Source organism: Myiozetetes cayanensis, unplaced genomic scaffold, assembly GCF_022539395.1.
Source record: "Myiozetetes cayanensis isolate MyiCay16 unplaced genomic scaffold, myiCay2020 scf3, whole genome shotgun sequence".
NCBI classification, from domain to species: domain Eukaryota; kingdom Metazoa; phylum Chordata; class Aves; order Passeriformes; family Tyrannidae; genus Myiozetetes; species Myiozetetes cayanensis.
The window spans coordinates 37,883,067-37,896,510 of NW_026087521.1; the positions used below are offsets into that span (position 1 = coordinate 37,883,067).

Sequence of the window (13,444 nt, forward strand, 5' to 3'; positions counted from 1 at the left end):
TTCAGTGTTTATCAGCAGTGGTCTTGGACTTAATATTTTAGTTTACTTTCTCTTTCCCATCTTGTAATTCAGTCAGAAAATCATCAGCAAAATAACCTGAGCTCACATTTCACAATGGAGAAATTCAGGTGTTGAGGATGCAGTCCCTTTCTGTACTTTCCTCTCTATTAAATCTCTTGAATATGTGTATGATTTTCTATCTACAAACCTGAAAGCAATCTTCAGAGTTAAGAGCTCCACTATGTACTGTCTAAAGCAGTTCTCAACACCAGGAATTGTGTGCAAAGCAACATGTCTTAACAGACTTCCTCTAAGTGTGGCCTTCCATGTCTTAACAGCACACGCCCCACGGGCTCTGAAAGCTGATCCCAATGCCAGTGCAGTCAGCTGCAGTTCATGGTATAACCTTTGAAGCCAAGGGAAACTCTCCATTAGTGTGTTCCTACTGTAAGCACTCATCAAGTCCTTCCAAAACTTGCAGGCCAAAAACCTACATAAAAACCCATGATAAGCTTTCACACAGATGCAAGAGCCTGACAACTGCACAGAGCTGAAGAAACTAGAACCCTCTGCACACAAGATGTTGAAGAAACAAACAAACTAAAAAATCAAGCTGTGCTTCTTTGGAGACTGAGCCAGAATATGTAGTCAATACCAAAAGAAAAAAAAAATCCTTCAAAACACTGTCGATGACAAAAAAGAGGATTAAATTAAGCTTAAAGACTGCTTAGGATAAAGTCTGTAGTAGGGTACATTTTCAAACAAAAATGTCCAGTTAATACATTTCAATTTTCAAGTGTAACAAAAGGATTATTCTTTAAAGTTGCACCCACAATATGTCCCTTCAATCAGTTTTGTGGTTTTGTTCACCCCAATGGAAAAAGCAAAACTGACCACATAATAACTCCTACATCTCAAAATACTAGTTTTGTACCTCTCAGTAAATGCCATCTGCAATTAGGACACATGAAAAAATACACCAGAAAAAAACATGTTACTTTCTAACGTCAGATCTATTTTATCTGTAAAACACATAATAACTATTCACTGGGAGATCTTTCTCCAGCATACAGAAGAACCAGTAAAAAAGCAAAGCAATGCATTAAAAGATGACAAATAGCAAGCCAAGCAACAATATTACTGACTACAAAACGAAAAGAAAGGAACAGCCTGATTTGATCACTGGTGTGCATGTGCAGTTGTGAAGAACAAATAATTGAGCTGAAAAATTATATGCTTCTGGAAGAAGTATGAGCAACATTTAGTGGGAAATATCAGTACTGGTGCTATATAATAAACAGGTCAGGAAAAAAAATCTTTTTTAAAGAACTGAACACAGGGAACAATAGTCTTCTTAACTGACTGATTTTCAAAAGCTTACTGATGACCAGTTTTAAGAATACAGTCTCATATTAACTAATTCAGATTCCTCCATGGATTATGAAACTGAAGTAATCAGAAAAGTAAGCAAAGTCCTTTTTATTTTCTCATAGTTGTCTTTTCTTTCACAAATACCACATAAAATAAACAATAACCAAAGACAGTCAACACTAACTACACATGAACATCTTTTAGAAAGGCAACACCTACTCTTTTTTTAAACAGGTCTAAAAGACTACACCTATTAAGAATGTTTTAAATTCTTCAGCGATACATGAAAAATTCCAGAAGAGAAAACATTTTTAGTTAAATATTTACACTTGAATTTTTTCATTAAAAAATGCAGAACAAATGGAAAACAGTTAAGAAGTTAAGAAGTCAGTCATTGTCCACTTATGGACAGCGATCACCTTCAACTGCAGAATTCTATATGAAGGAAGCAAATACAAAACTAAACCTTTTTTGCTTCAGTAATTACCAGATTACACACACTTATTTTAAAGGTAGGAAGGATCTGTCTAGTTGCCAGCCCCACACTTTCAGGCTTTGAGATCTTTATTTCCTGAGCAGCTTCAATAAAAGTGTTAGATGCTTGGCACAAGGTTAATCATTTCCTGAATGCAGAGTGAAAGGAAATGTTATAGAGTAAAACAGGAAGTTTAATAAGATGTCATGTCTCAAACAACTACTCCCACCCACCTGGGGTCAAACACACTGCTCCAATGATTCTACAAGCCAGGACTGCCCACTGATACGGAGAGCCCCCTAATCGCTGTTTGCAACCTCCCCTACGCGCTGCACCCAACTCTTCCCCGTGTCTTCAGAACCAGGGCTTACAAATTCAGTGAGTCCTACTGCAGAACATGTGCAATACAAAGTGAAAGCTATTTTAGTCGTTCCCCACCCCCCTCCACCCATAGGACTATGCAAGAAAGCGCATGTGTGCGCATGCACAAGATAAATCACACATACAGAGTAATTCTGGTAAGAATGCACAATTTCTACAATGTCCCCTTTCAGTAAAAGGTGACCTTGTAACACATTTTCAAGCACTGAAGCTTCCTGAAATAAACTGCTGAAATTCAGGTACCTATACCAGAGGCACACACTATGGACAAGGAAACTCTACAAATTTATTTCAATATTCCACTACTGATTTTCAGGAAACAACAAATCCAAGGAAAAGGAGATTCAAGCCCTTTCAGGGGTTATAAATCTTAAAAATCTTGCACTACAGAGTTTAGCAAGGCTATGTTTTCAGCCCTCATTTTCTACCTTGTTAGTTTATGTCAAACCACTGATGACAAGTATGCAGATTCTCCCACAGTTTGAACTAAATGAAGACTTTCTGCTGTACCTTATTATTTTAAAGCAAATCCATTGGGAGCAGGGCAGGGGGGTAGTGGAAAGCACAAGGGAGGAAGGCATTTATAAACCCTACCACAGAACATCAGTCATTAAAGTCCAAACAACCAAAACAAACATTCCAGTCGGTCTCCATGTGTACACCAGTGCATTTTAAAGCAAGATTTTCGGCAGTGTAAAAGCTAACTTACTCATTTGCCCATCTGCAAATCTTACCACTATGAAGAGCTGTTACCTAAATGCATAGAAGCAATACTCTTTCTGATTTCTACCAACATCTCAGTACATTACTCTCATTTAAGCTTAAAAACTGGAAATGGAAATTATATCCTATTCTGTACATTTTAAGAAATGCAAGACCAAAACAAACCTGGTAAAGCAGGAGAGAGCTCGTTATATCCTCCAAATGAAGCATTCCGGACAAGCTTTCGGCCATCAGCTCTTGGAGAAAATACAGATGAAATCCCAGCACATGAAGAAAACCTACGTCGCACTGGACCCTCTTCCTTCATGAGTTAAGATGTTTGTGTAAGGATTATGTTCTCTGGGAAAGCTGGTTAGCATTAGCTGCTTGGAATAAGAGTGTTGCAGTAACAGCTTTTTACCTCACATTCTGATGAGTAAGATACAAAAGGGGGGGGGGGGAAGAAACAAACGAAGGGCACACATGAAAAATGCAGTGAAGAGACAGAAGCTGCCAAATCAGCAGCAAGCCAAGCAACACTACACTCCTCTCATCAAAGCCATTACAATGCTTAAAGTGGAATGGCTTTGCTTCAGCTCTTCTTTTCCAGAAATACACCACATCTCATTTTTATCGTATCAGTTTTGGTCCCACTCTTTTCTTAGCACACAAAAATGGTGTTTATTTAGCTTTTAAGGATTCCTTAAATCAAGTTCCTTTTAGTCTTTCAAATCCTAAATTTCTACTGAAGAAAGCACAACTCACAAGCTATGTGGTTTCCCCATTTGATACTGTGGTACACTTACAAAAATCTGAAAAGGGAGTCAATGGTTTACATTATGCAGACATGCTGAACTTTCCTGTTCAGGCACTCACCATACTAGTTTTTATCAACTGATTGTCATAGCCTAAACATCTTCGTTTCTTATTTAAAAGGTGAGGTGATTGCTTTTTCTTCTCTAAAACTCTCCCATATTTATACATACAAACCAGCCTGACACCTGGAGAAGTAATAAATAATCTCCACAAAAAAAGGCTTTTTATTGTTAATGCTCCAAATATTTTATGCAACAAATAAAACACTTAAATGGACCAACTTAAATTTTAAACATAAAAAATATTCCACTAAATTGTGCTTCAAGACTAGAAGTCTCATGATCCAAACTCTTCTTGCTGGCAACTACCAGAATAAAGTCAAGTAAGCTCTGCCTAACCTCCTTCTCCACTGCATGTTAGTTCAGCTATTTCTCTGCCCTGATGACTACCTTGCACAGGCACCCTCTTCTACATGTGGAATTTCCTTCCCATTTGGTGTTTCTCTGCTGATCCTATTTTCTCCATCACACCTTATTTCTGACAAAATAGGTTTTGAAACCTTCTCTGTCTGCTGGAAAGCAGAAAAATAACGCACTAAGAATTGGTTTGCAAATAAGAACTTGCCTTCTCCCTTAGGAGAAAGTAGGTATCTCCTCTTACAAAGTGAAACACAGCCCACAAATTAAATCAAATCAATGGTACCATGAATGCAATTAATTCTCAAATAATAATGTTTACTCCATCTGCTTATGCAAAAAAGTGTCCTTAATATTTGTGGTTCAGTAATTTCAGTTCACATTGGCTGAAGGATACTACAGTAGACTGAAGTATTTTATAACCCCTATGAAAGGTTTTAATTGTGCATAGTGTATGTGCATTAGTAGCTAGAGATACATACAGTAGGACACATGCAGAAAACACTGAAAAGAATTCTTCTAATTATGAAACATAGTTGCTTCCAGGATCCTACGAATTACTAGAACTTCTTCATGCCTTGTAACAGACTCATGTCCCAATACATGACAAGGAGAAAAGATGTACCAGAAAAAAACAAATATGAGGCATCAATTAGCCATCAATAGAAACCATTATATGCAATATGAAAACCACTATTCACTTGAGCACAGGGAGTGGGAAAAACTGTATGAGCATGTCATGTATTCAGGCCTGTCTTCATTTATCCATTACTGTGTCTCACACTCCTCTCATCTGAAACAGTCCTTGTCCAAATATCCCAGAAGGAACAGGAAAAGCAGCTGAAAAACTAAAGGAGTGGAATGCTGGGGCAATCAGGAAGAAACACAAGGAGAGAGAACACAATTTTTTTTCTTTTTTTTCTTTTTTAATAAACACAGCTCCACATCACTTCTCCAAATCTATCTTCTTAACTACCAAACAGAGCAACTACCTTGATCCAAATCTATTCAGAATGTGCATTTTATTTTTTTTTCTAATAAAAATCAAGAGAAAGTTGCAGTAGAACTCTCCTTACACCCAGAAGGAACTGTATCCTCTCATTACACACCTATCTTGCCCAGTTAATGTGGCTATTATCTCCTCTTTCAGAGTCAGGGCTATGACCCTGCCTGGAAAGCTCTGCTGACACTGGTATCAGGACGTTTCCATGTCTTGTACTGGAATAGCTGGGTCACACAGACTAATGGGAGGGGAGGCTCCAACATCAGCCACCCGCACACCGCTTGGTCTGCATGTGCCTCTGCTGGGCCAGTTCTGCAGCCCTACTGACCATGACTCTGTAAGGCTGGAAGAACCAGCTTATCTGGTTCTTCCACAACTTAGTCTTTTCTGCCACCTTATGTCCACATCACGAAAAAGTGAATAGGCTTCCAGTGGTTTGAGAAAACAACATAATCCTGAAGGCCTTCCCCTTATGTCTCTCCATGCCCTCTCAGTTCCCTTGACACTGTTCATGTAGCCAAACTGTAAACAGGAACAGATTCAAACACCTTCTTCTCCTTCCTATGACCTCTTTTCCAATTAGAATTGAAACTGAAATCTGTGGGTAGATAAAATTAACATTTCAATACAGATAATGTTACATTTCCTCCCTGTGAATCTTTCTCCAATCAAAAAAGCTGCTACCCAGGTATTCTAAGAACCCTCCCCTTAACTAAACAGCAAAGCAGAAGAGGCAGGTTCTGTGCCTCTTGCCAAGGTATCACTGTCTCACCACCACAAAAGAGGCAGAAAAGCAAAAATCAAATTTAAGCTTCCTCCATCTTCCCCTCCCTCCTCTCCCCGGTCATCTTCAAGTTTCACTTAAATCTGCAGCAGTAAAACAGTTATTTATAGTCAAATCATGTAAAAAATCATTAGTTCTTCAACTTTTCAACACCCTGTGACTTATTATGCCTGCGAATACCTGTATGCACATGTTCATTTGCTTCAACTACTTTAAAGCAGTATGTGTTGTAGCACAGACACCTAACACAACTGAAAGGCTGTTAGAGAAAAAGGAATCTGTAACTTCTAATAAACATCAGGATTCTTCTACATGGTGTAATTCTAAGCTCAATTTTATTTTAACTCTTGAGCATCAGCCTGCAATATTAGAGGGGTTTCTGCTCTCCACATACTCAGTGCTCAAAGCTCTTAGAAAACCTTTTACTTCCTTGCAATAAACTGGATTCCTGAAAGGAAGAAGAGGTACTTTTAAGTAGTTGAAAGTACTTTTATTTGCATGTTCTGTTTTGGAAATATGCACTTCATTAGCCATCACCTATTAGATGAAAAATCCCATTAAATCCTTCTTCTACTTCTCGCATCCCTGAAAATTATTTAGATAGAACAGAGCAATGTACTGATGAAATCAGACTTCAGTGATCTTAGAATAATGTCCCAGGAAGCCTTCTATCCTTTTTGATATCAGTTCCCAGTGCCTTAATAAATTGATATACTTATAAAATGTGTTAATATATACAGCTGAAAAGTTTACACAGTTTGAGAATATCACAGTTACAGCCAAGTCCAACTGCAGAAGTCAGATACAGCTGAAGAGCCTGCATAAACAAGAAAGCACCTCCACGCGAGCCTAAATGCATCAGGTGTGTGACAGTGTATCTGTACATGAAAATATGAGTTCTCATAACAAAAGTTTACCTCATGGAAGTAGGCACTAGACTAAGTATAACACTGAAAGGGAGAAAAAGTGTCCTAGTTTTTCTCTGTTTTATATAACACCTAAATCAGTAGGAAGACAAAAAAGCCTGGATGACTGAAATATTTAGTTCACGTATCTCAGGCTGGGGGGGTGGGGGAGCATGAGGGGAAGAAACCATTCTCAGTCAATCTGTTGAACATCTCTTCAGAGGAGGAAAACTGTTGTATAATTTTTTCTAAAGGGCAGAATGCATTTCTCATATCAGCTATTCAATCAGGGTTTCTTCAGTAGTAAATGCTGGCTGACAAACAAATCATAATCCTGTGCTTAAGACATTCTTGCAGGATATTGCCTGGAGAAAAATGTAAATCTCAGTATACAAAACAAAGTCAAATGGAAGACACATGCAATTCCAACAGCTCATGAACAGTTTTGACAAAGCCTGGTTTTAGACTCCAACTGAAAAATATTTACAGTTGAGAAAAACACAGGCTTATCAGTAAAGACATTTCTGAATTGTACAGGTATGAGCTCCAAGTATGGAAACTGAACTCAAATCAAATCTCATTGGACTATCCAACTCCGAAATTTTAAATGTAACAATCCTTTTTACATAGATTTTAGAAGTTTAAAATAACAATCACATTATACAAACTGATACTGATGCAGTTAATACAAATAAGACTGTATCTAGTGATACAAATTTTTTTAAAACATCCTTTTCCCCTTCGAGGTAGGTACACAAGGAAAAGCCAAAATCTTCTTAAAAACAAACTATGTGAAAGGTAAAGGGAAAAGAAGTAGGAAGGGAAACTGTCAGTATAGTAGAAGGCAGAAGCCTTTTAGACTTGCATTTCAATTCTGACGGTAATTTGCCCTGACATTTTGACAATGCTACCTTTTCCAGTAGAATTCTCTTCCCAGTCCAAGAAAAGAAAAGATCATAAATAATTCTCTACATGCAGCATAAACACATGCTTTGCAGCAGACAGAAAACAGGAAAAACAGCTAGACTGTCATACCTATAAAAGTTTTATTCTACACCTGATTTTTGAACATGGACTTGAAGTGAAAGTGAGTTTCCCCTATTTAACAAAAAAGGTATTAAAGATATACTTGCCTTCAGCACTGATATTTGATTCAGAAAAAAGATACCTAAACCATGAGGTTACAAGTTGGGACAGTAAGTTTCTTTCACCAAATATTCTTCTGTTCTCTGGCGTTTCCGAGTCCAGTGCAGTTTAGCTGAAGAGTAATTCCAGAAGCAAGCCTCAGAGTGTTTTCAATGAACACTAAGGATCCCCATGTACTGTTGACAACTAGTAGGCTGCACCTTCTCACTTGCTAACAGTCTGCTCAGCTCCTCCCAGAGAGAGTAAACAGCCCTGCTCACTGCTCAGGTCTCAACGTTTGTCATCTCAGCCCTGATGAAATTCTCAAGGTCACAGCTCAGGTTCAAGTAGTCCAGAGACTGTCATGAAGAACGAAAAATTGTTTGAGATGTTTCACAGCAATCAGCCTTACTGTGCTTTTGAAACTCAATAACACACTTTCATAAAGCTAAAACCCACACAGAAGGGAGTACATGCAATTTACTCGAGCCACAAACACTGGGTGGAGTAGCATTGCAGAAATTGCAAGTTTTAATAAACACACAATGACTTGCAGAGAGGAATGTGCCAGACAATGCATTACAATAAGAAAGCAGGAGGTCAAGATAATATATTCAGGAGACTAATCTCACCCAGCAGAACTTAAAACATTTTACAAGAAATTCAGTCTGATAACACAGACTAAAATCAGATTATTTAGGGCTCAAGCTCCTTCCTCGATTGCTGTGACCAAAACCCCACTTACATCGCATTTGAGAAAAGCATCACTAAAGCTATCTGAAGTAAGTTACACAATTCTGTGGAAGTGGGGCTTCCCTTTTGTGAGGTACTCGCTGTCAAAACTTTGAAAGTGACCACCCGTGTCACTGGGTCAGGTCCCTGCAGCAGTACAACAGATATTAATCCAGAACTACCTAAAGAACAACCAGTGCACATGGCTCCTATACACTGTTGATTACAAGATACTTCCTCATCATCAAAAGACAAGGTAAAACAAATTAAAACAAAATAAAATCAAAAAGAATCATTAACACACTGAAAGCACTTTTTGGAAAAAAAAAAAAAAGCAGGAACTGGCATTTAAACAGTGATCAACTCGCAGTGGAGTTACAGCCTCCCCTGTGCTTGATGCATCCATGTGCTATAACTATAGACAGTAGGATTTGTCTCTCTAGCTCCAAGGCAGTTCTTCTCTGCTGTGGTGCCAGTGTCATGCATCCACATGAAAGAACAGGCTCATATGACCTCTTGGAAGAAACGTGCCCAGATCACCAAAGCCAAGTGCCCATCTCAGGTAGAGCTGCTAATACTTTGAAAGGGGTTCCAAGTTCACTGACATGGGGCTGTATCTTTCCCTCCACTGGTCCACAGCAACCTGTCTTCCACTCACAGCTGACTCATGGTTGAGAGGAGGTGTGTGTTACACCTCAGGGTCTTCTTCACACTGACCAGCAGTGACCCAAGAACAGGGATGATGGGTCAGGAGCTCCCACATTTCTTACTGCCCAGTGAAACAAAATGTGCTGCTGCTATCAACTGAGCCAAACAACCAAAACAAACATGTTTTTTAAAAACTGCAAGTTGCACAGGTCAACAACAAACCAACTTTACTTGTTTGCTGCCTCGGGCAGACGGTCAGTAACATCTGAGTTTTGTATTTTCCTGGTCATTATGGTATCTATCTCATCCCTTCAACAGCCAGTAGGTGTTCTTTAAGACCTACTGCTTGAAAACACCTATTCTTCACTTTCCACCTTCTCTCACATACAAAAATAGTTAAATTTGTATTTTCTCCCAAAATGGAGTATCCTGTGGATTAAAATCCTAGCACTAGTGCATCCTTCAAATGTTTACTCTGGAGTTGTTTAAAGTACAAGATCAGCAGAGCCATACATGCCCTCACTCTTATCCAAAAATCAGCTTTACCTCCTCCTTCCAATTCATGGTGATCAACACCACTGGCTGACCTCTAATTTTGTTTCCGCTGTCAACCCACCTCCCTGCACCTAAGCCACTTCATTTCTCAGTCACGTAACACTGAATATGTTTTTATCATATTGCAAATTGAATTAACAACTACTACTCCTCTACTGGAAAAGAGGGGCTGTTTCTCATCTCAAGTCATGCTCCTTCTGGGCACACACTTCCTTACACACACATTGCTTACCCTTATTTGACGAACTGACTGGAAAAGAATTAAAAAAAAAAAATCAACCCCAAAAGCACCAAAACCCAAGCCCAACAGCAAGAGGCTGTTAATTTAGCTGAGAGATTTACATTCCTCGTAATGCTTTTCCCAGATACTAGTCACATTTTCACCCCACCTGCATCTCAGTGTTTTGAATAAAACTCAAGACAGGAAAAATACAGAAAAGTCTGACATTTTCAAGCATCCTTGTAATAATACTATCTTAACTAGATTTTTCTCTTTATTACCAATAGAGCTTATTGCTATTTAAGCATCTATGCTGTCTTCATAAAAACTTAGCAATATGTTTCAGGAACATGTTTATAAGTTAAAAATATAAAAAACCATATTTAAGGAGATTTCTGATTTTTAACATAGATTTTAAGTAATCGCTATTTCTATATTAAACCATTTTATCAAAGAAATAAATCAGTATGTCTGAGTTAAAAATATTTACAAGTATCCAGTTCACCAGGGATAATTTCACTTGTTGATCACATCAGCAAGCACAGTTCTGCTTTACAACTTTTGAAAATGTAGTCTTGTACTTGATATTTTTCATGTTCATTTTTTAACTGCAATAAAATAATTTTTTCAGTTATTCCTTTTGGTCACACAGCAGGTTAAAAAAGGAAAAATTCCAAAACCAAGCTTGATAAAAATTCAGTTGTTTGTCCATTAATAGTTTATAACATTTTCAATCACAGAATGCAAACACAGAAAATGAGCTAAATTGGCATTATACAGTCTGTGTGTCAGCTACTAGAACTGGAAGATGATTTAGTAGTACTAACACCTACATGCGCTACAGTTAAAAAACATCATCTTTACTGAGTTGGCAAGGCTATGCTGCTCACCAGGGCCTAAAAACACACCACCCCACAAACATAAGCAAAGCTTTACAGATAAAGCTAACTTTCCAAGCTCATTAAAGTTTCCATTGAAAGGCTACTGAATTATTTAGGTCCAATTCCAAGTCTGACAATTCTAAATAAAATATTTACAAAAAAACATACTATAATCATTTAATATGTTCAAGACATTAATTGCAGCATCATGATCAGGACTAGGTTATTCTGACACTCTAGTTAACTACTTGATGGGCAAGGCAGAAATAAATTAATCCATAAGAATTAAAAGTCCATCTCGGACTCAGTGCTATATATGGCTGAGTTAGTGTTCCACTACTAAAATTCTGAACTTTCTACATAAACATGTTAAGATCATACAAGAAAAATCCCTACCATAAGGGTTTTTTAAATATATTTCCATCAAAAAAACTTGCTGAACCTTTCTATGGAAGCGAGTCTGACCTCCACACCTACACTTGCCAGTCAGCAGCCTCAAAGGTAAGCTACTTCAGCCTTGGAACGAAGGATAAAAATTATACAGAACAGCAATATTGTAAATAGACTTTCGCTGAACAGTCACTAGACAATGCTGCCAAACTGAAATTAAATGTTGATCTCCACTCCCTCATACTAAATCTCATCTAGTTTTAACTATATTTTTAATATTTGTCATTAGGATCTTGCTTAAAACACAAGCAGAAGACACAAATGAGGCTTATTCCAGTAGATTTTCCATGAGATGGTCACTGAGCATGACTCTCCCTGGACAGCTGCTGGCCAGCCAAAAAATCAGCACGCACGGTGATATTTCTCTGCTAACACCAAAGTTAGTGCTGGATGCTCCAGAGATTGCCTCTTGACAGGTTTTGTTTCATTCCAACTCACCTGGTTTTGAACTACAAGCTCTATACAAAACTGGCCTTGCAACACAGGCACTTTTGTTCTTGCAGCAGGAAGCACAACCCAGGGTAACAGCAGCCAAATAGCATTCGACAACGTCCAACTGTCCAGCACCAAAAGCTAAGTACCCATGTCCCAGCTCTCCTTTATATACATGTAATCAGTTCTTTGTAGACTGTACCGTATATTTTTCTGTTTTGATTCTCTTTATCCTAAGCCCAGTATGATTTTGAATTATTTACATTACCTATCTCCTAAGGATGAATTCAGGTGCCAGTGACTAAAAGTATTTTCCGTTTACTTCACAGTAAATGCCTTTAAATTCTGTATTTAAACATCTCCTATCTCATCATACGGGCTTATTGTAAATACCTTCATTAACTGGATTTCAATTACAACTGTTAACCTCAAATACTCCATCACTTTAAACTCTGGTTTACTTCAGATTTTTCAGGCTTCCACAGCATCTCTTTTCCCCATATGTAATAAGCCCACATTTTCTCTAGTACTGTAATTTTGCCATAGGAATAACTACCATAGAATATTCAACTCAATTTTTAAATATGGGTCATCCACCTCCATAAAAATCAAAGGCATGCCTCCTGAGTTGCAGGTAGGCTACAAGTTAGTAACTGTGGGTTGCGGAAGCCTAGCCCACATCCTACCTTTTCACTACTCAAATTGAATGCAAGCCAAATTTCTTGTTTCATGAAACTACAGCTTTATTTCTAGTACTCCTGGAAGACTAAGGCAGTGATGACTGATGCTAAAAAAGGCACAAATACATTTAACATCAATACTTATATAAGGCCTGAAATAATCAGAAGGAAAAAAAAAGTCAGGCGAGAAAACAATCTCTGAAAAGACTTTGACGTAGCACCACCAAGTCTTAGGGCATTTAAAGCCCTTTTTAATGATATTCCTATGAGTGAAAGCCCTGAAAAAACCCACAACAGTATGCAACTTTATGCATTAGTGGAAATAGCAACACTAAAAGGAAGAATTTATTAGAATATTCAAATACACATATAACTATAACATTTGTCTAATAAGAAATACAACACAGCAAGTAGAGAGAATAACAAAAAAACTCTTTAAAAATAATAAAAATTACAAACAAGATATATTCTGTATATTATATAGAAAATATTTCCAAATTAAGCATAACACAAGCCAGAGAACATCAAGAGCTGTTCCAGTGAGATAACAGCAGCGATTAGAAAATATATCAGAGCTAGCTATGTGTAATACTGAAAATACTACCATAATAACTCTTAAAATACGCTAAAAGATTACCACTTTCAGCATAGTAACAAACTACCTTTTATTTAAAAGGTTTTTTCTTATCTAAATAATACTGAATAGGAAAACAGGAAAATGATTTTGTTACCTGAGACAACACCTTTATTACTCTGATACACTAATACTACTTTGACAAAGCAAGCTATGGGAGTTAGGGAGGTTCATATCCAAAAAAAGTAAAAAATAGAAACACTACTCGTGGAAAGAAGTAAAGGAAGCATTTTG

General features: G+C 37.6%; 1 protein-coding gene across 5 annotated transcripts in view; it reads right to left on the reverse strand.

Annotated features, from left to right (window-relative positions):
* The window catches only part of OSBPL8 (oxysterol binding protein like 8), an 84,208-nt gene that overhangs the window by 34,325 nt on the left and 36,439 nt on the right, over nt 1-13,444 (reverse strand). The window lies entirely within an intron of this gene.